General features: G+C 43.4%; 1 protein-coding gene across 1 annotated transcript in view; it reads right to left on the bottom strand.

Moving 5' to 3' along the window:
• LOC138547970 (cytochrome P450 4B1-like) overlaps nt 1-26,837 on the bottom strand; it is a 283,416-nt gene that overhangs the window by 137,313 nt on the left and 119,266 nt on the right. The gene's annotated exons all lie outside the window — the stretch shown is intronic.

A 26,837-nucleotide genomic window follows, 5' to 3' on the forward strand; every position in this document is an offset into this window, starting at 1 on the left:
AGTCACCAGGCATCCCATTATCAATAGTCACCAGGCATGGCATTATAAATAGTCACTATGCATCCCATTATCAATAATCACCAGGCATGGCATTATAAATAGTCACTATGCATCCCATTATCAATAGTCACCAGGCATGGCATTATCAATAGTCACTATGCATCCCATTATCAATAGTCACCAGGCATCCCATTATTAATAGTCAACAGGCATGACATTATTATTAGTTAACAGGAATGGCATTATTAATAGTCTCTATGCATCCCATTATCAATAGTCACCAGGCATCCCATTATAAATAGTCACTATGCATCCCATTATCAATAGTCACCAGGCATGGCATTATAAATAGTAACTATGCATCCCATTATCAATAGTCACCAGGCATGGCATTATCAATAGTCACTATGCATCCCATTATCAATAGTCACCAGGCATCCCATTATTAATAGTCAACAGGCATGGCATTATTAATAGTCAACAGGAATGGCATTATTAATAGTCTCTATGCATCCCATTATCAATAGTCACCAGGCATCCCATTATGAACAGTCACCAGGCATCCCATTATCAATAGTCACCAGACATGGCATTATAAATAGTCACTACGCATCCCATTATCAATAGTCACCAGGCATCCCATTATCAACAGTCACCAGGCATCTCATTATTAATGGTCACCAGGCATGGCATTATAAATAGTCACTATGCATTCCATTATCAATAGTCACCAGGCATGGCATTATCAATAGTCACTATGCATCCCATTATAAATGGTCACCAGGCATGGCATTATCAATAGTCACTATGCATTCCATTATAAATAGTCACTATGCATCCCATTATCAATAGTCACGAGGCATAGCATTATCAATAGTCACTATGCATCCCATTGTAAAATAGTCACTATGCATCCCATTATCAATAGTCACCAGGCATGGCATTATCAATAGTCACTATGCATCCCATTATAAATAGTCACTATGCATCCCATTATCAATAGTCACCAGGCATGGCATTATCAATGGTCACTATGCATCCCATTATAACTAGTCATATGCATCCCATTATCAATAGTCACCAGGCATGGCATTATCAATAGTCACTATGCATCACGTTATCAACAGTCACCAGGCATGGCATTATCAATAGTCACTATGCATCCCATTATAAAATAGTCACTACGCATCCCATTATCAATAGTCACCAGGCATTGCATTCTCAATAGTCACTATGCATCCCATTATAAATAGTCACTATGCATCCCATTATCAACAGTCACCAGGCATGGCATTATCAATAGTCACTATGCATCCCATTATCAACAGTCACCAGGCATCCCATTATTAATAGTCAACAGGCATGGCATTATTAATAGTCAACAGGAATGGCATTATTAATAGTGTATATGCATCCCATTATCAATAGTCACCAGGCATCCCATTATCAACAGTCACCAGGCATCCCATTATTAATAGTGACCAGGCATGGCATTATTAATAGTCTTTATGCATCCCATTAGCAATAGTCACCAGGCATGGCATTATAAATAGTCACTATGCATCCCATTATCAATAGTCACCAGGCATGGCATTATCAATAGTCACTATGCATCCCATTATCAACAGTCACCAGGCATCCCATTATTAATAGTCAAGAGGCATGGCACTATTAATAGTCAACAGGAATGGCATTAGTAATAGCCTCTATGCATCCCATTATCAATGGTCACCAGGCATCCCATTATCAACAGTCACCAGGCATCCCATTATTAATAGTCACCAGGCATGGCATTATTAATAGTCTTCATGCATCCCATTATCAATAGTCACCAGGCATGGCATTATAAATAGTGACTGTGCATCCCATTATCAATAGTCACCAGGCATGGCATTATCAATAGTCACTATGCATCCCATTATCAACAGTCACCAGGCATCCCATTATTAATAGTCAACAGGCATGCCATTATTAATAGTCAACAGGAATGGCATTATCAATAGTCTCTATGCATCCCATTATCAATAGTCTCCAGGCATCCCATTATCAACAGTCACCAGGCATCCCATTATTAATAGTCACCAGGCATGGCATTATAAATAGTCACTATGCATCCCATTATCAATAGTCACCAGGCATGGCATTATCAATAGTCACTATGCATCCCATTATCAATAGTCACCAGGCATGGCATTATCAATAGTCACTATGCATCCCATTATAAATAGTCACTATGCATCCCATTATCAATAGTCACTATGCATCCCATTATAAATAGTCATATGCATCCCATTATCAATAGTCACCAGGCATGGCATTATCAATAGTCACTATGCATCCCGTTATCAACAGTCACCAGGCATGGCATTATCAATAGTCACTATGCATCCATTATCAATAGTCACCAGGCATGGCATTCTCAATAGTCACTATGCATCCCATTATAAATAGTCACTATGCATCCCATTATCAACAGTCACCAGGCATGGCATTATCAATAGTCATTATGCATCCTATTATCAACAGTCACCAGGCATCCCATTATTAATAGTCAACAGGCATGGCATTATTAATAGTCAACAGGAATGGCATTATTAATAGTGTCTATGCATCCCATTATCAATAGTCACCAGGCATCCCATTATCAACAGTCACCAGGCATCCCATTATTAATAGTCACCAGGCATGGCATTATTAATAGTCTTTATGCATCCAATTAGCAATAGTCACCAGGCATGGCATTATAAATAGTCACTATGCATCCCATTATCAATAGTCACCAGGCATGCCATTATCAATAGTCACTATGCATCCCATTATCAACAGTCACCAGGCATCCCATTATTAATAGTCAAGAGGCACGGCACTATTAATAGTCAACAGGAATGGCATTATTAATAGTGTCTATGCATCCCATTATCAATAGTCACCAGGCATCCCAATGTCAACAGTCACCAGGCATCCCATTATTAATAGTCAACAGGCATGGCATTATTAATAGTCTTTATGCATCCAATTAGCAATAGTCACCAGGCATGGCATTATAAATAGTCACTATGCATCCCATTATCAATAGTCACCAGGCATGGCATTATCAATAGTCACTATGCATCCCATTATCAACAGTCACCAGGCATCCCATTATTAATAGTCAAGAGGCACGGCACTATTGATAGTCAACAGGAATGGCATTAGTAATAGTCTCTATGCATCCCATTATCAATAGTCACCAGGCATCCCATTATCAACAGTCACCAGGCATCCCATTATTAATAGTCACCAGGCATGGCATTATTAATAGTCTTTATGCATCCCATTATCAATAGTCACCAGTCATGGCATTATAAATAGTGACTATGCATCCCATTATCAATAGTCACCAGGCATGGCATTATCAATAGTCACTATGCATCCCATTATCAACAGTCTCCAGGCATCCCATTATTAATAGTCAACAGGCATGGCATTATCAATAGTCACCACGCATGGCATTATCAATAGTCACTATGCATCCCATTATCAACAGTCACCAGGCATCCCATTATTAATAGTCACCAGGCATGCCATTATTAATAGTCTTTATGCATCCCATTATCAATAGTCACCAGGCATGGCATTATAAATAGTCACTATGCATCCCATTATCAATAGTCACCAGGCATGGCATTATCAATGGTCACTATGCATCGCATTATCAACAGTCACCAGGCATCCCATTATTAATAGTCAACAGGCATGGCATTATTAAAAGTCAACAAGAATGGCATTATTAATAGTCTCTATGCATCCCATTATCAATAGTCACCAGGAATCCCATTATCAACAGTCACCAGGCATCCCATTATCAATAGTCACCAGGCATGGCATTATTAATAGTCTTCATGCATCCCATTATCAATAGTCACCAGGCATGGCATTATAAATAGTGACTGTGCATCCCATTATCAATAGTCACCAGGCATGGCATTATCAATAGTCACTATGCATCCCATTATCAACAGTCACCAGGCATCCCATTATTAATAGTCAACAGGCATGCCATTATTAATAGTCAACAGGAATGGCATTATCAATAGTCTCTATGCATCCCATTATCAATAGTCTCCAGGCATCCCATTATCAACAGTCACCAGGCATCCCATTATTAATAGTCACCAGGCATGGCATTATAAATAGTCACTATGCATCCCATTATCAATAGTCACCAGGCATGGCATTATCAATAGTCACTATGCATCCCATTATCAATAGTCACCAGGCATGGCATTATCAATAGTCACTATGCATCCCATTATAAATAGTCACTATGCATCCCATTATCAATAGTCACTATGCATCCCATTATAAATAGTCATATGCATCCCATTATCAATAGTCACCAGGCATGGCATTATCAATAGTCACTATGCATCCCGTTATCAACAGTCACCAGGCATGGCATTATCAATAGTCACTATGCATCCATTATCAATAGTCACCAGGCATGGCATTCTCAATAGTCACTATGCATCCCATTATAAATAGTCACTATGCATCCCATTATCAACAGTCACCAGGCATGGCATTATCAATAGTCATTATGCATCCTATTATCAACAGTCACCAGGCATCCCATTATTAATAGTCAACAGGCATGGCATTATTAATAGTCAACAGGAATGGCATTATTAATAGTGTCTATGCATCCCATTATCAATAGTCACCAGGCATCCCATTATCAACAGTCACCAGGCATCCCATTATTAATAGTCACCAGGCATGGCATTATTAATAGTCTTTATGCATCCAATTAGCAATAGTCACCAGGCATGGCATTATAAATAGTCACTATGCATCCCATTATCAATAGTCACCAGGCATGCCATTATCAATAGTCACTATGCATCCCATTATCAACAGTCACCAGGCATCCCATTATTAATAGTCAAGAGGCACGGCACTATTAATAGTCAACAGGAATGGCATTATTAATAGTGTCTATGCATCCCATTATCAATAGTCACCAGGCATCCCAATGTCAACAGTCACCAGGCATCCCATTATTAATAGTCAACAGGCATGGCATTATTAATAGTCTTTATGCATCCAATTAGCAATAGTCACCAGGCATGGCATTATAAATAGTCACTATGCATCCCATTATCAATAGTCACCAGGCATGGCATTATCAATAGTCACTATGCATCCCATTATCAACAGTCACCAGGCATCCCATTATTAATAGTCAAGAGGCACGGCACTATTGATAGTCAACAGGAATGGCATTAGTAATAGTCTCTATGCATCCCATTATCAATAGTCACCAGGCATCCCATTATCAACAGTCACCAGGCATCCCATTATTAATAGTCACCAGGCATGGCATTATTAATAGTCTTTATGCATCCCATTATCAATAGTCACCAGTCATGGCATTATAAATAGTGACTATGCATCCCATTATCAATAGTCACCAGGCATGGCATTATCAATAGTCACTATGCATCCCATTATCAACAGTCTCCAGGCATCCCATTATTAATAGTCAACAGGCATGGCATTATCAATAGTCACCACGCATGGCATTATCAATAGTCACTATGCATCCCATTATCAACAGTCACCAGGCATCCCATTATTAATAGTCACCAGGCATGCCATTATTAATAGTCTTTATGCATCCCATTATCAATAGTCACCAGGCATGGCATTATAAATAGTCACTATGCATCCCATTATCAATAGTCACCAGGCATGGCATTATCAATGGTCACTATGCATCGCATTATCAACAGTCACCAGGCATCCCATTATTAATAGTCAACAGGCATGGCATTATTAAAAGTCAACAAGAATGGCATTATTAATAGTCTCTATGCATCCCATTATCAATAGTCACCAGGAATCCCATTATCAACAGTCACCAGGCATCCCATTATCAATAGTCACCAGGCATGGCATTATAAATAGTCACTATGCATCCCATTATCAATAGTCACCAGACATGGCATTATAAATAGTCACTATGCATCCCATTATCAATAGTCACTATGCATCCCATTATCAATAGTCACCATGCATGGCATTATCAATAGTCACTATGCATCCCATTATCAACAGTCACCAGGCATCCCATTATTAATAGTCAACAGGCATGGCATTATTAATAGTCAACACGAATGGCATTATTAATAGTCTCTATGCATCCCATTATCAATAGTCACCAGGCATCCCATTATCAACAGTCACCAGGCATCCCATTATCAATAGTCACCAGGCATGGCATTATAAATATTCACTATGCATCCCATTATCAATAATCACCAGGCATGGCATTATAAATAGTCACTATGCATCCCATTATCAATAGTCTCCAGGCATGGCATTATCAATAGTCACTATGCATCCCATTATCAATAGTCACCAGGCATCCCATTATTAATAGTCAACAGGCATGACATTATTAATAGTTAACAGGAATGGCATTATTAATAGTCTCTATGCATCCCATTATCAATAGTCACCAGGCATCCCATTATCAACAGTCACCAGGCATCCCATTATCAATAGTCACCAGGCATCCCATTATCAATAGTCACCAGGCATGGCATTATAAATAGTCACTATGCATCCCATTATCAATAGTCACCAGGCATGGCATTATAATTAGTAACTATGCATCCCATTATCAATAGTCACCAGGCATGGCATTATCAATAGTCACTATGCATCCCCTTATCAATAGTCACCAGGCATCCCATTATTAATAGTCAACAGGCCTGGCATTATTAATAGTCAACAGGAATGGCATTATTAATAGTCTCTATGCATCCCATTATCAATAGTCACCAGGCATCCCATTATCAACAGTCACCAGGCATCCCATTATCAATAGTCACCAGGCATGGCATTATCAATAGTCACTATGCACCCCATTATCAATAGTCACCAGGCATGGCATTATAAATAACCACTATGCATCCCATTATCAATAGTCACCAGGCATGGCATTATCAATAGTCACTATGCATCCCATTATCAATAGTCACCAGGCATGGCATTATCAATAGTCACTATGCATCTCATTATCAACAGTCACCAGGCATCCCATTATTAATAGTCAACAGGCATGGCATTATTAATAGTCAACAGGAATGGCATTATTAATATTCTGTATGCATCCCATTATCAATAGTAACCAGGCATCCCATTATCAACAGTCACCAGGCATCCCATTATCAATAGTCACCAGGCATGGCATTATCAATAGTCACTATGCATCCCATTATCAATAGTCACCAGGCATGGCATTATAAATAGTCACTATGCATCCCATTATCAATAGTCACCAGGCATAGCATTATAAATAGTCACTGTGCATCCCATTATCAATAGTCACAAGGCATGGCATTATCAATAGTCACTATGCATCCCATTATCAATAGTCACCAGGCATGGCATTATAAATAGTCACTATGCATCCCATTATCAATAGTCACCAGGTGTAAGAGGATTCAATTCAACACTACAGCTAAGTCAACGCCTAGTCTATAATACTGAATGAAAACCCTTATTGATATATCTTTAGGTCCAGTTCATGCGTTCTGGATGACTACCCCTATATAACACCCCTCTCTTGGAATCCCCCTGACCCCACTGAGCCAAGAAGTAGTTCTGTTTTGCAAGTTTAAAAGGTTTATTTGATAAATTAAAATATATATCACATTTTTTAATAAATTAATAATTGAATATCACACTTAATCTGATATGGTAAATATTAACAACGGAGAATCTGGCACTAGCACACTTCTTTAATCACTAATGAGTTGACATGAAATGGATAAGGTAGCACACTGGTAAATAGGAACAAAAGTATAATGTGGTAGAGGATGCTTTATGTAGGCTCAGGTGGATGCAATATTCAATGAATGCAGTACAGAAAATACGCAATATGATTTCAACCAAACAATGTAATCACTTTTCTCTGGCTACTCCCCTCCCCCCCTTGATGCAAGGCAAGGAAATGGAAGGAAAACACACAGTTCTCAGAAATGCAATCAACTGTAATTCAGTTCAATCCAGCAAGCTTAAACAGAAGTTTGAAAACACAGGCAAATGCTTTGATAGGTGCTAGCAATGAATGAGAAATATGCTGGAAACGCTCTTAATTCCCTTTTAGAGGTTCAGGATGAGTGGTATCTAGTTAATATTAGTCCAGGCTCACACTAGCAATGATGCAGGGATAGTTAGCAGGTTAAACGAATTTCTGGCAATTGAAATCAGGCAGCAGCAGTTTTTTTACATGTGAAGAAATTGCAAATCGCGGCAAGATTCGCGGATGCGCCGAGCGCTATTACAAAGGAACCGCAAGGACTATCTTTGGGGTCCTAGGAAAGCCTGGGATCTCAGCTTCCAAATGAAAGTTATTGCAAGTCTCTAGCCCAAACGGTTGCGGAGATATGAGTAATTTAGTAAAGGTCGTTTTTGGTTTTGTAAATTTTAAACGCACACTTTTTCAAAATGACAAATTTTACTAGAAATGACAGGTGACAGATAGGAGGCAGTTCTACTTAGGTTAAATAGATTGAATTAGATGAATTTAACTAAGAGATGTGTTCTGAGTTTTGCTAAGTACTCACAAGAGATTTTGAACAGGAAAGCGACTTGGTCACGATCTTCAGTCTGGTCAGGTCTTTCCGGATTCTGCTCACAGCTTTCTCTCTGGTCTGGTCTCTTAGTACAGCACTGCTTTCTCTCTGGTCTGGTCTCTGCTAGGCACAGCACTGCTTTCTCTCTGGTCTGGTCTCTGCTAGGCACAGCACTGCTTTCTCTCTGGTCTGGTCTCTGCTCTGGATAGATTGAAGTCTCTAGTTTGGCTTTCTGGAGTTTGATGGAGGTAAGTATGGATTTTTCCGGCAGGGCTTCCAGCGGCAGATGAAATTGAATGTCCCTATGTGTCCTGACTCTCTGCTTTTATCTGTTTCTTGAGAATGGGTGTGTGTGTTGCATCACTAGACTTGCCTCTCTCACCTGTCATTGGTCAAATTTTCATTCCTTACTTGATTGGGGGAATGAAATGAAGTGTCATCATGATGAGGTCTGTTTATGATACAGAGAACCCACCCCTGTCAACTTTACACACAATCTATATCTGACCTAAAAACATATTTGCACAGGTACACATTTGTTTAAAATTACATATACATGGTGTGGCTGAATTTAGCCATGTCTATGTCCAAATCTGCTCATTCTAGGAGCTCGCATTCAAAGAGTGTACATAATTGACTTTTTAACTGCTTTTTCAATTTCCGACATGGACCCAACTTTACATACATGTGTGCAGGGGGTAGGGACATTAACTGATGAAGTTTCAGATTTTTAACATGCACACATTTAGAGTAATATCCACTTTTCCGCTAAAACCCCCCTGAACATACCACCGGTTCCTACCACGTCTTAAACTGTGGGCAGAAAAATCACAAGAATTATGGTATCATTTATAAAATGTTCACATGTCCGCACTATGAATTATCCCCCTTTTTATAAAACCATATCCTTGCTGCAGGGGTGTGTCTTTTCAGGTCACATGGTACAGAAACCAGTCTTTCCAGTTTCTGCCAAGCCAGCTTGCTTCTCACAGGCAGTGCCCCTCCCAGCTTCTCCAGGAGGAAGCCACTTTTTACGACGTCTGTAATAAAAACCTTTGCCTGAGTGGAGAGGGCTTTGTTCACTCTCTGGCAGAGCACAGGAAATTCAATTATCAGATAGATGGCATATCCTTAGTGTGGGCAGCAAAAGGAACATTGGCCTGGGAACATAGTTGTGACTCAAGTTTCACTCCTGATGGGATCCGTTGCTAGGCAAAATCAAGTTCCTTAAGCCAGACCTTCAGCTAACTTTTTGTTGCTTTTAAAATAACTTGTAATTTTACACATGCAGCTAGAATGCTGATTCTAAGTGCAAAACTATGACATTTCAACAGTTACAAAGGCATGTGACACCAAACATAGGTCACTCATTTAATTTAACATTTTCGATTTTGGTGGTTTTAAATCCAGTTGCAGTTAGGCTTAAGCTGCTGACTCCATAACATTTTTGTTATAAGCATTGTTTTTGGGCTCTTCATTTCCCAGATTTTGTAGGCACACAAAACTCCATTCTGCCAAATGTCTGCTGGTGTTCAGTGAATATTTTGCACATGTTGCAAGGTTTGAAATAGGCATTTTGGCTTGCCTTCAGAAAAACACACAGTGGGTTTTAAAACGCCGGCTTTTGGATAGTGGTGAGTACTGGTACTGCACCCATTTTTGGGATTTTCTTGGATTAATGCATTCTAAACAGGAATGGTTCTTACATGGTAGTAAATCCTGGCTTAACATTGTTTTGATGGGGCTCCTTACAGTAAGATGGTTATGTGGAACCCCACAAAAAGGGTTGAATCTTTAAAGTGGTCCAATGAGTCACGATTTCAGCAACTTTTTGACATCAGTAACAGTGGATTTTGTTAACAAAGACCTTTCTTTACGCTGGTGGGTGGCAAGTTAGGTAACCATTTTGGTGTGCGCACAACTGCGCAGCTTTCCTGGATTTCGGCGCACATGTGGGTTTTCCGCCATCTTGAATTTCCTAAGCCCACAGCACCAAATGTTGTAGCAGGGTAGCTTAAACGTGGGTCAGGAAACCCTACAAGCCCCCCCACGTGACTGCACTTTGAGTTTGGGTCGATGGGGAGTCGCGTGCCCAAGGGTTTTGACCCACGCACCGGTCTGTCCGCATAATCTTCTTCCTCTTCTGTAGATGGCACAGTTCAGCATCTTCTTCTCCATCCGGTCAGATCGATCAGTTCTCCTCGCCGGTCCTGATGGGAAGATTGGGCGGTACCCCGGGCCCGTTGTGTCTTTGCTCCCGGTCTCCGGATCGTCCTTCTTGGTCATCCTTCATGGTTTCATCTCTCCTAGGATGATAAAGGAAGAGCGGCAATATCTACTCATAGACGATTTTTTTTTCCACCACTGTTGAGATAGTGGGGCAGCATATGCATTTCATCGTAACGAAATATTACATTCTTATTTTGAAAGAAAAAAAAACAGCCTCACTAGAGACAGTTTCATGTAAATCACAATATTTTAGAGACTAGATGTGGTAGGTTTTATGATTGGAACTGAATTAGTCTGATACAGTACCCGCTAGGATTCCAGAGGATTCCTCCAGTTGTTGCAGAGTGTGCCTGGGATGGCAACATTTCAACTGGTTTATGTGGACCCACTTGTCTTCCCCCTCTGCCGAACCACCTTTGGGGATGCGGATCTTGTAGGCCACAGGGGAGATCTTATCGACGATCTCAAAGGGTCCCTTCCATGTAGGCAAAAATTTGCGCTGCTTGGCCTGGTTCCTTTGGAAGTTGTATAGATAGACCCGGTCTCCCACCTGATATTCCTTCCTGGAAGTTTTCAGGTCATAATGGGTCTTCATGCTATCAGTCGATCTTTCTAGATTCCGCTGAGCATAAGCAAAAGCATGTTGGAGGTGTTTCCTTAAATTCTCTACATACTCATGAGTAGTGGAGGCATTTATCAGTGTCTGCTCTTGGGTCCTGTAGAGCAAATGCTGCGGAAGCACCATATTGCGCCCAGTCATCAACTCAAATGGTGACATTTTGGTTGCAGATGAAGGGGTAGATCTGATGGCCATTAGGACCAGAGGTAATCGGATATCCCAACTTGGCCCAGAATCTGCCACAAACTTCTTTAATATGCTCACAATTGTCCGGTTATATCTCTCTACTGCCCCAGAAGAAGCTGGTCTATAAGCAATATGCAGCTTTCTCTTGACCCCCAGTATCTCCCACATCTTTGTCATTACTTCACTGGTGAAGTGGCTACCTCTGTCTGACTCAATCCTTTGAGGTAGACCAAAACGGGAAAAGATGTGGTTAATCATCAAGGCCGCTGCAGTTTCTGCCTTGCAATTTGGGGCTGGGAGACATTCCACCCACTTGGTAAACAAGCATGTCACAGTCAACATGTACTTATTCCCCCTAGCCGAGCGAATCACAGGGCCTACAAAGTCGATTTGTAAATCTGACCATGGCAGTGTCATTCCCCTCTTTTGTAAAGGCGCCCGGTGTGTGAGGGATGATGGCTGAAATTGTGCACACACAAGGCAACCCTTCAGGTACTGGTCGAGGTCCTGCCCCATGTGTGGCCAGTATGCAACCTCTCTTAAGATTTCCAATGTTGTGTGAAACCCCCTATGACCGGCAGTGGCCGCATCATGGGCGTGACTTAACATCAGGCTTCGGAATGAGGTAGGAACCACCCACTGATCGTGGCCAGCTTTGGATTTCCTTACCAACAAACCGTCTTGGATCCGGAACATTTTGGGACATTTCATCAACACTCTTAGGTCCTCTTTCCCAATGTAATCGGTATCCGTCAGGGGAAAGTTCTCAGGGTCCTCAAGGTGCTGGTAAAATTTACCAATTATTGGATCCCCCTTCTGAGCAGTAATCAAATCAGCATCAGGGGTCTCCTTACTCCATTGTGCAATTGGAAGGTCGTTGTGAGCATTTGTCTGGGACCTAGTGATGGCAGTGACCTGGATTTCCCCCAACAGGGACTCAATCTCAATTAGATCCCCTTGGATGGCCCCGGTTTTGGCCAGCTGATCAGCTAAGTCATTTCCAGTTTTGTCTGGTCCCTCTACTTTGGAATGACCCTTGATCTTCTTCCAATAGATGGTCATCCCATTCGAGGTGACCAGATCATCAATGTTTTGGATCAACTTCCCATGTTTCAAGGGTTTGTTGTTAGCACATACCATGCCTCTGGTCTTCCAATTAACCAGGTGCTCCACGAACCCGTTCCGTACATAATCCGAATCTGTGATTATGACCAGTTCGTGGAGTTGATGCTGGACAGCAGTGAGGATGGCCTGATGCACAGCCATCAATTCTGCCACCTGACTACTTCGGGGACCAATTTTGTATCCAGCGGAGGGTTCTGGGGACTCATTCACCCATGCATTCCCTACGCCGGCCACCAGTTCTTTCTCCCCGTTGTTGTCGACATGGTAAGAGCATCCATCCACATACACAGTGGGCATTCCCTCACACTTGTCTTCTTCAAAGACTTTGTGGGGGGAATTAAGGTATGCCTCCATGTTGTCCTTTATTTTTAGACTTTCGTCCTCGAGACAGTTTTCTCTGGCACAATCATGCAAGTCAGCCAGACCTTGCGCGAGGGGACTCTTCTTGTTTTGGCCATATCTGACCTCCACAGGAAAGCCTTGCATTGACAGAATCCAGGAAGTAATTCGGGAATTACTCACATTTCCGGCCCGGATTCTGTCACTTTGGAGATATTGCAGAGGCTGGTGTGGAGTCTCCACTATGATGTGTTCCCCCTGGATAAACGGGCGGTAATTCTTCAATGCCCACACTGTTGCCAGGAGTGCCTTCTCACAATCGTTGAATTTTTCCTCCACAGAGGATAAAGTTTTGCTCGCATAGGAGATTACTTTATTGACCTTGTCATGCTTTTGATATAATACTGCCGTCAAGCACGTATTAGAGAACCCCGTCTCCAGGAAGAACTCCTTGTTTCTGACAGGGTAAGCTAGGCAAGGCGCTTGTGAGAGGCTTCTCTTGAGTTGTTTTACTGCCTCGGCTTGTTCTGGACCCCATTCCCACTTGACCCCCCCCTTCAGGAGATGAATCAGGGGTCTGGTGATCTCTGCGTAGCCCTCAATGAACTTTCTGCTGTAATTAGTCAGTCCAAGGAGGCTCCTTAGTTCCCGCAGAGTTGTGGGGTCTTTCAGTTTCTGAAGTGCTTCCACTTTCTTTTCCTGGGGACAGAGACCCTGAGGAGTAATCTCATGCCCCAAGAAATTAACACGGGTTCTACACCACTGTGCTTTCTGAAAGGAAAGTTTTGCTCCGGCGGCCGTCAACTGTGTCAGAACATAACGGATCTCTGCTATGTGTTCCTCCACAGATGAACTTTTGATGAGGACATCATCTACATAAGCCAGGTTACCCCTCGTACCCAGGTCGGGCATGGCCTTATGTAGGAAAATATTGAACTCATTACCGGAGTTAAGGTATCCGAAGGGAGTCCGGGTCCATGTGTACTGCTGGCCCCCAAAGGTAAAAGCCAGCTTGTATTGGTCCTCCCTACTGACAGGCACGGTCCAGTATCCATTGGTCAGGTCTATTGCAGTGAATACCTGTGACCCCTGAATCTGGGCCAGCCCTTGGTCAATGTAGGGAAGAGGCCATCGGGAAGTGTGGACCCGTTTGTTGAGCTCCCTGAGGTCAGCGCAGAGTCTCCACTGGCCGTTTGGCTTCAATATTCCCAGCACCGGATTATTGAAGGTGCTGTGGACTGGACGGATTATTCCCCGGGACTCAAGGTTCTTAATTATTTCAGTAAGGGACTCCATTGATGCGAGAGGCAAGCGATATTGCTTCACAAACACTGGGGTCATGCCAGGGTCCGTGGGGATTGTTGTGGTGTGGATGTCGGTGCGACCACAGTCATATGAGTCTACCGCAAAGAGATCTTGGAAATCCAAGAAAACTTGTTTCAACTTTTGCTTTTGTTCCAGAGTCACACAGGCATCAGCTAGGTTGACTCTCTCTTCCACCATCTGCCTGAAGCCTGGAAAGACTTCTGGTTTGGCTATCTCCGCGGCCTCCTCCAGCTGGGTGGAGAAGTCCCTGGTCAGAGTGCTGATTTGGACCGGAGGCTTCAGGTGGGAAAGGCAGCCCTCATGGACCTGGAAAATCACCTCATCCCTCCTGAAGTCACAGGTCACATCTTCCTTACCATAGGGGCAGGAAGTGTACACCAGGAAGTTCCCCCCATGCCGGGTAAAAATCCTGTCTGGTGTTGCGTTGTCATCACTGTCACTGTCAAAACAGTCCTTGGGGATGGGTCCTAACAGTTCATTTACAAGATCAATGGAGAAATGTCGGTCATCAACCGCCATTCCAATAATGGTGCCTGCGGCTAGAGTAATACTCTTTAAGTCGCTGTTATCCACCTCTATTAGAATGGGGTCATGTTCTATGTTGACTAATGGAGTCGGGTTTACCCCCAACCCTTGCTGTTGGAGAGAAGCATTTAGATGTATGTAAGCATCAGGGTTTTTCAACTCTTGTCCCCTTTTAACTTTCACTTCCAGGGAGAATTGTCGGGTCCTTTCTGGGATGGTGACTTCCTCTTTAACCTGAATTTCAACTGCATAAGGTAGCAATTGAGCTGACCTAAATGCTTTTTCTGGATCATCAAAGCCCATGGGATTATCCGCTAATCGGGACCAAGCTTTGAAGTTTATTAGGTCCAAACTAATGGCAAAGCGATTGAGAATGTCACTGCCTAAGTAAAAGGCGGCAGTGACGTCTCGCACGACCCAACAATTATGGACTATGCTCTTGTTGCCAATGGAGATTTTGAGCATACACCTGCTTGGCAGGAGATGTTTGGAGTCAGGTGCTTCCAGGTCCATTTCCCATTTGTCTATCAGTTTGAAGGCTGGAATGGCTGGATCTTTTGGGAGTTGGCGGAACATGGCTTCGCTGATGAAGCTCTTACCGTTGTTCACACACACTCGAGCGAGAACAGAGTCCTTCCCATCATTTAACTGAACAGGGATGAACAACTGCTCTCCAATTTGCTGAATATCAGCCAGGCTTTGAGCTGATTTCACATCTTTCTGGACTATAGGAGTGGGGGTTTCTGATTGTGGATTAGTATAGAATTTCAGAGTGTTTCCTTCCAGCGTGGAATACCACTTTAGACTGGAAGGAAGGTTGATTTTCAGAAATAGAGAGGACCCCCCATCACCAGTCTGTTGTCCTACTGCTATTACCGTCACGTCTGGAATTTGGTTGTTCTGGAAGTGAAATTCTACTTGGTCAGATTTTTGTTCAACCATGTGGCATGTGCCGTTTAAACTAACATGGTTGACACTCTGTTTTAATTTTATGGGTCGGCTAGTCTGAGTCCAGAGGACCTTGTTTACGCAATCTATTAGGGGTGACAACCTTCTCAGGAGGTCATTCCCTAGTAAACAAGGGGTGCCCTCTGGGGTCACAACTATGACCGGGTGTTTCAACTTATGTCGCCCGATCTTAATGTCCAAGTCTGCCGTCCCCTCGACGGGAATTTCCTTCCCGTCAAAGTTCTGCAGTTGTCCAGGAAGAGAGGTGAGAGGAATTTGGTAATTCTCTCCCCTTCCTGCATTCAGTTCGTCAAAGGCCCTTCTGGACAGAAGGGTAGCTTGAGATCCAGTGTCCACCAGTGCTGAGATTGTACCCTGCCCCTGTACTTGTACCGGGGCATAATATCTTCCCTCCTTCTCCTCAAGGGGGCACAGATAATGTACATTTTTGGACAACTGGTGGGCTAATTTTCTGGTTTTGGACATCGCTAGCGAGGAGATTTGGGCAGAATTCTGTGGAGAGTCTTGGGAATCTGAAAGAAAAAATTTGCAACTGGAGATCAGAGCCATTGTGGGTTCCCCTGGCTCCGTTTCTGGGCCGCCCCCCCCTTTTTGGAGGCAGTCGCCAGGATGGGTTTGAACCAGGGGATTTTCTTGCTGTTGGTTCTGGGATGAGATGGTGGGCGCCGGTAGCTCAGTCTCCACATCTCCCCAGTCTGGATTTGCATCCCTAGGGACCCATTTTTCTTTGGGAGGAGTTCCCCCCTCTCTGAAGGAGAAGATCCTTTTCCCAGGATCCTCTGAGGATCCCTCTCCCTCAAATTGGAAGATCTGTACCTCCTCCTCAAACTGAGTCTGTTTGGGTCTTTTGTTTCTCCTACCCCCCCTCTGCTCCTTAGGAGGCAGACTTTCAGGGGCAAGAGATTTTGTTTCCGGTTCCTGGGTTTCCAGGGGCTGTTTACAAGTGAGGAAGGAAGCTTCCTCCAAGGCTTTACACCCCCCTTCCCTTTGTGCCTCCTCCCTGGGAACCGGTGATTTATCGGGGTGCTGCCCCCGTCATTGTTCTGGAGCACCAGGTCCAGAGTTGGGTGCGTTCTGCGCCGGCATGCTGATCTGAGGGTTCTGCTGTGCCCTCAGTATATGACCCATATCCCGCGCCATGTTTTGAACCTGGCGCTCTAACTGGGAAACCCGCTCAGGCTGATACGGGGCCCTGTTTTCTCCCCTGGGCTGATCCCGGGAAGGGTAGCTGTCCCTCCTCTGGTAATACCCCGGGTTGGGAAGATTTGGGTACCCCTCCACCCTTGGCCTCCCCTCTCCCGGATTCAGTGGTCTGGGCTCAGGGAATTGGGGAAAGAAGGATGGATGGTTTTGGGGCTGAAAGTCGGGTGGATATCTGGGGAAAAAGTTCTGCCCAGGGTTTGGTAAATTTCTGCCCTCCTGTGGGAAGTTTGGAGGGAAGTTCCCTGGGTTAGGTGCTTGTCTGGATCCCCCCCCTTGGGCTGGCGGAGTCCACACATAACCCAGGATGGGTCTGTTACCTTTGTAGCGAGGACTTACATAGTCAGGAGAGCGAGGGACCCCATTTGTGGGGCTGCCTCCCTGGCTCCCTGTCTGCGACTGGCCCGAGGACCTTCTGGGCCTAGCATTATTAGGTGCAGGTAGGTTTTTAGGCCCCCCCATCTTCAAATCCAAAACGGGGGTGACCTTTACCTCTGCCACCTTGGCAGCAGCAGGGGTGCTGTTGGCTTTGGGGTTTTTCTGGGCATTGCTTTTATTTTCTATGGGCTTCTGCACCTCATAGATGCGGGTAGCCTGTTCAATGACCCAGTCTAAAGATCTTTTCTCGTGAAAATCCCTCACGAGCTGGGTCATGATATATTTGGGCAAGGCATGGAAAAACGTGTTTATAAATTCACGGCTATCCGTGCGCACCCTTCTTGTGGTCTGTGCAAAAGCCCGCTTTAACTCCTGCACAAATTCTTGTGGGGCCTGATCCTCCCCACATTGCAAATTGTAGGCTGCCTTGCGAGCCTCTTGAGGATTTCTGTGAACAGAAAAATGTTTCAGGATGGCCGCCTTATAGGTGGACCATCTTAAATGATTTTGGTCCTCCAGCCCCGCAAAGAAACTGGAGTATTCCGGGGAGAAGGTCCACTTTACATATTGAATGCAGCTTTGGCTGTCCTTCAAATGGAAAGTCTCCATCATTTGTTCAAACAACTCTAAGTGCTCCCAAACAGAATACTTAGCGTTCTTATGGTAAGGCGTGATGACGCTCCTGATCGCCTTAATCTGCTTTAAGGGGTCCTTGAGCAAGGCCCTTTTTTGCCTTATTGGCCTTTTTGGTTCGGGTAACCCTTGTCCATTCTTCGTCGGACTCAGAGGCACTGCTCCCAGAGGTTCCCGTCTGTTCTTCCAGGTTTTCCCGGATTCTGCGAGCCTGGGAATGGCTGGCAGAATGTGGGGACCTGGTCTCCTGTGTCCTGCGCAGTTCAGAGGAGTCTTCAGATTCCTCCTTGCTGTCAGGATTTGATGGGTACCCCCTCCACTGACCTAACTGGGCAGAGGTTTTCAGGATGCCCTTAATGGGCCTACTCTCCTGGGGTTCCCCACTGAACTGTATTGTACTTGGGTGCCCATACCCGGATGCCCACCCCTCCATTCCTGGATGGTACTGGCCTATGAGCCCCATGCTTCTGGCTGGATAGTAATCTGCCATCCCTGTGGCCCTGTGCTCATGTGCGCCAGGGGACATGGGGGTGGCAGAGTCCAGGGACTGAGAGGTATGAGGGCCTCTGGTACTAGGGCTCCTGAGGTTATGCTCCGGAGTTTCCATTTCCCAGCGAACCTCATCTCTATCCGCCCCTGCTCCCTGTTGCAATGCAAGAGCCTGCATTTGTGCCTTCAGTTCCTCAGTTAAGGCCTTACTCGACTCTATCAGTCTCTCCTGCATCGCTACCTGCTGTTGGAGCCTATCATTGTGTTGACAGAGGGCTCATTTTCCCTCTGTGCTTCCTGGTTGGTCCTGGAGAACTGGGCCAGTCTTTGCTGCAGGAGGGTTACCTCCTGAGCTGTGTCCCTATTGGCCTGCTCCTTTCTTGCTAGAGCATCCTCCACCCTCCTGGTGTGCTCTAGCAAGTTCTGGTTTTCTTTTTGGAGGTCACCCAGTCCCTGGTGGGCCAGGTGATTTTCTTCCATTTTCCTTTTTAAATGGCAGACTTCCTGGCCTAAGGCGTCTCTTTCCTGACTAAGAGCCTGCATTTGTGCCGCCAGGTCGTCCCTTTGCCTTTGGAAGGCACCAGCTTTCTGGCGCTCCTGATCAAACTCTGCCTGGGTATCCAGGTCTTTCAGGATCAGTTTATTGCTCTCCTCTTTCTCTCTGTCTAGTTGGATTTGCAGGGTGGCTACCTGCTCTGTGCATGCCCTGTTGAAATTGATCTGTTGCTCCAGCTTTTTCTGGCTCTGCAGTAAGGAGTCCAAACTGTCTTGGTGCTCCTTCTGCAGGGCCAGAAATCTAGTATCCTGTTCTGACTTTTCCTTTTGCAGCACATCCATATCCTCCTTTATTTTAGTAATGTACAGTCTGCTGTCATTTTCTGACTCCTGGCTCCTCTGCAGCCTCTGCTCAGAAGAGTCCAGATCAGATTGGACCTTCTGTAATGCCATCTGTTGCCTATTTGCCAGATTTTGGCTTTCAGCACATCTATCCTGCATGTCTCCCATATATAGGTACAGGTATGCTGCTATCCTGGCGATCTTATTGTGTTCCTCTTTGGCTTTAGGAGCCATATATAGTTCACTCAGGGCCACATGTAAGGGACCCTGATCTCTATATATATCTGACCCTGTTTCAGTGACCTGTTGTGTGATGGCCTGCAACCACACATCCTGGCCCTGTTCGGTCCATTCACCTCTCACAAATAGCTTATGCAAGAGGTGCTCTCTGGCTATTTTCATGTCTACTAAGGTCGTCATTCTAGAGATTGGTCTCTGTCCTGACTTACAGAAGTTAGTATTTTATTTTTGCAGAACAGAACTTTTCTTGGAGTGTCCCTTTTGAGGAATGCTTCACAGCGTAATGCAGCGTGGTGATCCGACCGGGTGTATGTATCCCGTCAGTTAGCACACTGTATTAAGCTGCACAACTGGTAAATCTAACCCAACGTCTCGGCTCGAGCCCCCACTTTGTAAGAGGATTCAATTCAGCACTACAGCTAAGTGAACGCCTAGTCTAGAATACTGAATGAAAACCCTTATTGATATATCTTTAGGTCCAGTTCATGCGTTCTGGATGACTACCCCTATATAACACCCCTCTCTTGGAATCCCCCTGACCCCACTGAGCCAAGAAGTAGTTCTGTTTTGCAAGTTTAAAATGTTTATTTGATCATTTAAAATAGATATATATTTTTTAATAAATTAATAATTGAATATCACACTTAATCTGATATGGTAAATATTAACAACGGAGAATCTGGCACTAGCACACTTCTTTAATCACTAATGAGTTGACATGAAATGGATAAGGTAGCACACTGGTAAATAGGAACAAAAGTATAATGTGGTAGAGGATGCTTTATGTAGGCTCAGGTGGATGCAATATTCAATGAATGCAGTACAGAAAATACGCAATATGATTTCAACCAAACAATGTAATCACTTTTCTCTGGCTACTCCCCTCCCCCCCTTGATGCAAGGCAAGGAAATGGAAGGAAAACACACAGTTCTCAGAAATGCAATCAACTGTAATTCAGTTCAATCCAGCAAGCTTAAACAGAAGTTTGAAAACACAGGCAAATGCTTTGATAGGTGCTAGCAATGAATGAGAAATATGCTGGAAACGCTCTTAATTCCCTTTTAGAGGTTCAGGATGAGTGGTATCTAGTTAATATTAGTCCAGGCTCACACTAGCAAGGATGCAGGGATAGTTAGCAGGTTAAACGAATTTCTGGCAATTGAAATCAGGCAGCAGCAGTTTTTTTACATGTGAAGAAATTGCAAATCGCGGCAAAATTCGCGGATGCGCCGAGCGCTATTACAAAGGAACCGCAAGGACTATCTCTACCGTTTTGGGGTCCTAGGAAAGCCTGGGATCTCAGCTTCCAAATGAAAGTTATTGCAAGTCTCTAGCCCAAACGGTTGCGGAGATATGAGTAATTTAGTAAAGGTCGTTTTTGGTTTTTTAAATTTTAAACGCACACTTTTTCAAAATGACAAATTTTACTAGAAATGACAGGTGACAGATAGGAGGCAGTTCTACTTAGGTTAAATAGATTGAATTAGATGAATTTAACTAAGAGATGTGTTCTGAGTTTTGCTAAGTACTCACAAGAGATTTTGAACAGGAAAGCGACTTGGTCACGATCTTCAGTCTGGTCAGGTCTTTCCGGATTCTGCTCACAGCTTTCTCTCTGGTCTGGTCTCTTAGTACAGCACTGCTTTCTCTCTGGTCTGGTCTCTGCTAGGCACAGCACTGCTTTCTCTCTGGTCTGGTCTCTGCTAGGCACAGCACTGCTTTCTCTCTGGTCTGGTCTCTGCTCTGGATAGATTGAAGTCTCTAGTTTGGCTTTCTGGAGTTTGATGGAGGTAAGTATGGATTTTTCCGGCAGGGCTTCCAGCGGCAGATGAAATTGAATGTCCCTATGTGTCCTGACTCTCTGCTTTTATCTGTTTCTTGAGAATGGGTGTGTGTGTTGCATCACTAGACTTGCCTCTCTCACCTGTCATTGGTCAAATTTTCATTCCTTACTTGATTGGGGGAATGAAATGAAGTGTCATCATGATGAGGTCTGTTTATGATACAGAGAACCCACCCCTGTCAACTTTACACACAATCTATATCTGACCTAAAAACATATTTGCACAGGTACACATTTGTTTAAAATTACATATACATGGTGTGGCTGAATTTAGCCATGTCTATGTCCAAATCTGCTCATTCTAGGAGCTCGCATTCAAAGAGTGTACATAATTGACTTTTTAACTGCTTTTTCAATTTCCGACATGGACCCAACTTTACATACATGTGTGCAGGGGGTAGGGACATTAACTGATGAAGTTTCAGATTTTTAACATGCACACATTTAGAGTAATATCCACTTTTCCGCTAAAACCCCCCTGAACATACCACCGGTTCCTACCACGTCTTAAACTGTGGGCAGAAAAATCACAAGAATTATGGTATCATTTATAAAATGTTCACATGTCCGCACTATGAATTATCCCCCTTTTTATAAAACCATATCCTTGCTGCAGGGGTGTGTCTTTTCAGGTCACATGGTACAGAAACCAGTCTTTCCAGTTTCTGCCAAGCCAGCTTGCTTCTCACAGGCAGTGCCCCTCCCAGCTTCTCCAGGAGGAAGCCACTTTTTACGACGTCTGTAATAAAAACCTTTGCCTGAGTGGAGAGGGCTTTGTTCACTCTCTGGCAGAGCACAGGAAATTCAATTATCAGATAGATGGCATATCCTTAGTGTGGGCAGCAAAAGGAACATTGGCCTGGGAACATAGTTGTGACTCAAGTTTCACTCCTGATGGGATCCGTTGCTAGGCAAAATCAAGTTCCTTAAGCCAGACCTTCAGCTAACTTTTTGTTGCTTTTAAAATAACTTGTAATTTTACACATGCAGCTAGAATGCTGATTCTAAGTGCAAAACTATGACATTTCAACAGTTACAAAGGTATGTGACACCAAACATAGGTCACTCATTTAATTTAACATTTTCGATTTTGGTGGTTTTAAATCCAGTTGCAGTTAGGCTTAAGCTGCTGACTCCATAACATTTTTGTTATAAGCATTGTTTTTGGGCTCTTCATTTCCCAGATTTTGTAGGCACACAAAACTCCATTCTGCCAAATGTCTGCTGGTGTTCAGTGAATATTTTGCACATGTTGCAAGGTTTGAAATAGGCATTTTGGCTTGCCTTCAGAAAAACACACAGTGGGTTTTAAAACGCCGGCTTTTGGATAGTGGTGAGTACTGGTACTGCACCCATTTTTGGGATTTTCTTGGATTAATGCATTCTAAACAGGAATGGTTCTTACATGGTAGTAAATCCTGGCTTAACATTGTTTTGATGGGGCTCCTTACAGTAAGATGGTTATGTGGAACCCCACAAAAAGGGTTGAATCTTTAAAGTGGTCCAATGAGTCACGATTTCAGCAACTTTTTGACATCAGTAACAGTGGATTTTGTTAACAAAGACCTTTCTTTACGCTGGTGGGTGGCAAGTTAGGTAACCATTTTGGTGTGCGCACAACTGCGCAGCTTTCCTGGATTTCGGCGCACATGTGGGTTTTCCGCCATCTTGAATTTCCTAAGCCCACAGCACCAAATGTTGTAGCAGGGTAGCTTAAACGTGGGTCAGGAAACCCTACACAGGCATGGCATTATCAATAGTCACTATGCATCCCATTATCAATAGTTACCAGGCATGGCATTATAAATAGTCACTATGCATCCCATTATCAATAGTCACCAGGCATGGCATTATAAATAGTCACTATGCATCCCATTATCAATAGTCACCAGGCATGGCATTATCAATAATCACTATGCATCCCATTATCAATAGTCACCAGGCATCCCATTATTAATAGTCAACAGGCATGGCATTATTAATAGTCAACAGGAATAGCATTATTAATAGTCTCTATGCATCCCATTATCAATAGTCACCAGGCATCCCATTATCAATAGTCACCAGGCATGGCCTTATAAATAGTCACTATGCATCCCATTATCAATAGTCACCAGGTATGGCAATATCAATAGTCACTATGCATCCCATTATCAATAGTCACCAGGCATGGCATTATCAACAGTCACTATGCATCCCATTATCAACAGTCACCAGGCATCCCATTATTAATAGTCAACAGGCATGGCATTATCAATAGTCAACAGGAATGGCATTATTAATAGTCTCTATGCATCCCATTATCAATAGTCACCAGGCATCCCATTATAAACAGTCACCAGGCATCCCATTATCAATAGTCACCAGGCATGACATTATCAATAGTCACTATGCATCCCATTATCACCAGGCATGGCATTATCAATTGTATTTATGCATCCCATTTTCAATAGTCACTATTCATCCCATTATCAATAGTCACCAGGCATCCCATTATTAATAGTCAACAGGCATGGCATTATTAATAGTCAACAGGAATAGCATTACTAATAGTCTCTGTGCATCCCATTATCAATAGTCACCAGGCATCCCATTATCAATAGTCACCAGGCATGGCATTATAAATAGTCACTATGCATCCCATTATCAATAGTCACCAGGCATGGCATTATAAATAGCCACTATGCATCCCATTATCAATAGTCACCAGGCATGCCAATATCAATAGTCACTATGCATCCCATTATCAATAGTCACCAGGCATGGCATTATCAACAGTCACTATGCATCCCATTATCAACAGTCACCAGGCATCCCATTATTAATAGTCAACAGGCATGGCATTATCAATAGTCAACAGGAATGGCATTATTAATAGTCTCTATGCATCCCATTATCAATAGTCACCAGGCATCCCATTATCAACAGTCACCAGGCATCCCATTATCAATAGTCACCAGGCATGGCATTATCAATAGTCACTATGCATCCCATTATCAATAGTCACCAGGCATGGCATAATAAATAGTCACTATGCATCCCATTATCACCAGGCATGGCATTATCAATTGTATTTATGCATCCCATTATCAATAGTCACCAGGCATGGCATTATCACCGGTTTTCACCTCATGTTTTCATTCTTAAACATGGGTACAGGCTGCTTTGTAGAGTTCAATGTATTTGGGAGTAACATTTGCACATCTATCCATCAACATTCAGAAGTCACAGTGGGTGGTAAGACCCCTCTCTTCTCCGATGGTGTCCCTGCTTTAATAGCAGTGTAAGCACCGCTTCTCTCAGATAATCCCCAGCCCCATCAACTCCTTTCAACGCTGTAGTAATTTAGGCCAATATCGTCTGCACCCTGAACTTAATTATACACCAGGATATCTCTGGCAGCTACTAGTTCTTCCAGCGCAAGCGGTTTGTCAGATTCTTGTGCCGCGTCATCAGGCAACAACGTCAGGTGCCAGGGTCGGACTGGGACAAGAAATAGGCCCGGACACCCAAAGAAAAGTGGGCCACCCCTCGCCTCAAAAAAAGTGGCGCTCAAACAATCATCCGTGAATCGCGTCAATTCACGACTTAACAGAAAATGCTACTTATGTTATGGAGGGTTCATGTGTCTGTTGCATGTTATATTTTGTGTAAGCGCTTGAGAAAGTGATAACATTCCTTTTGTTCTTTTTTTTTAAAAACAACATCATCACATAGCCAAATATTTATTTTGCAGAACCAGACTCAAGGCATGTCTACTCGTTGCCACCAGTAATGAAAATAGAGTTGCAATTAATAAGCAATACAGCCAAATGATGACACCAGAACGTACCTTGCCAGTTGTAATATAACATTACAACACAACTCATAAAATAACATAACTTTGCATACAGTTCTGTGACAGGGTCCACAGCTCCGAGGCCAAACACATTTTATAGCACCAGTGTTTTATAAGGAAACGCACAAAGTCATTCGATTAACAACCAGTTTTTAATGTATATAATCTCATCAACAATCTCTCAACCTGCTGAGCTACCAAGTTAGCCTGCTACTGTAGAGCGTGTTTATGTATCCCTTAATGTACTAAAAATCACTGCATTAGCAACAGTATTTTGGGTGTACCACTGCCATGGAAGCGATTTAAAGTGGAATTGATGTACAGTGTGAAGTTTGGAAAGAAGGAGCATGAATAAAATGGCCCCACTTTAAAATTATTATTGTGAGCAGTTCCTTTGAGTTATACTTATACTGCTTTACATGGCCCAGCAACGCTGTGACTGGGGGTTTACTACAGTAGTTTGACAACATTGTGCATTACACAGAGGAAAGTTATTTCATACAGTCACTAGAAGCACCGGTGTGTCAAGCCTTGCAAGGGCAGAGTGTTTAATCTTGAGAACCCCGAAGTCCATTCAGTTCACCTTTCAGCCTGCCTTGGGGTACAGCTGACAGAAGGAATGGGCGGTACGAACAAACCTATGTTCCATGCTCTAAGTTGTGAATAGCCTCATTTCACAACAAAGGGCAAAAAGGAGCTGTTCTGTGTCCATCATGTGTGCTCTGGGGGTGGTGATAACAAGGTGAAGCAACTGCCTTTCATGGCAGACATGATTCTGGCCTGAGAAGTAACACAGCAGGCATCAAGCTTGGAAAGAGGTGTAGGCGTTGGGAGTGCATTTAAGCCATACAGAACTGACCTCTGATCTGCCAAATACAGACACAGCAAGGCCCGACCCAGAGTGCAAGAGGGGCAAGCAGGTGCATGCCCATTGCCCAACCCTGAGCACCGCCACCGTCAATAAACAAGGATCTAAATCTAATTGCCCATTGGTACAGTCATTAAGATGTCTGAGCCTCTTCTGCTTAAAAGCAAGCATTTATTTTAAGACGAAACATGTGACCAGCAAACCAGACGACGAGCCTGCTTCTCCGACATGCAGTTATTTAATTTCAGCTTCTTGGTATTGGTCAAGGTTAGGCAAGAAATATGGTCCAGTAACAGTTTAATAAGGAGTTACTTCACACTATGCAGTTAGTCGTTTTGACCATTGTTGCTGAATTCATATTCTTTAAATTGCACAATTTACATAATTACTTTTTATCAAAAATCACTGGGTACTAACAGTCTGTCACAAAAGGAATGAATTGAACATATGAAGTGACATTACTTTGTCATATAGTACAACATTATGAAACAGGCAAATCTGCAGAGGCATGCACTATCGAGAAAAGTAAGCCATTACCCCAACAGGATAGAACAGGTGTTGGCAA

This window comes from Ambystoma mexicanum, chromosome 1q (assembly GCF_040938575.1).
Source record: "Ambystoma mexicanum isolate Mex_15411 chromosome 1q, UKY_AmexF1_1, whole genome shotgun sequence".
Taxonomy (NCBI): Eukaryota; Metazoa; Chordata; class Amphibia; order Caudata; family Ambystomatidae; genus Ambystoma; species Ambystoma mexicanum.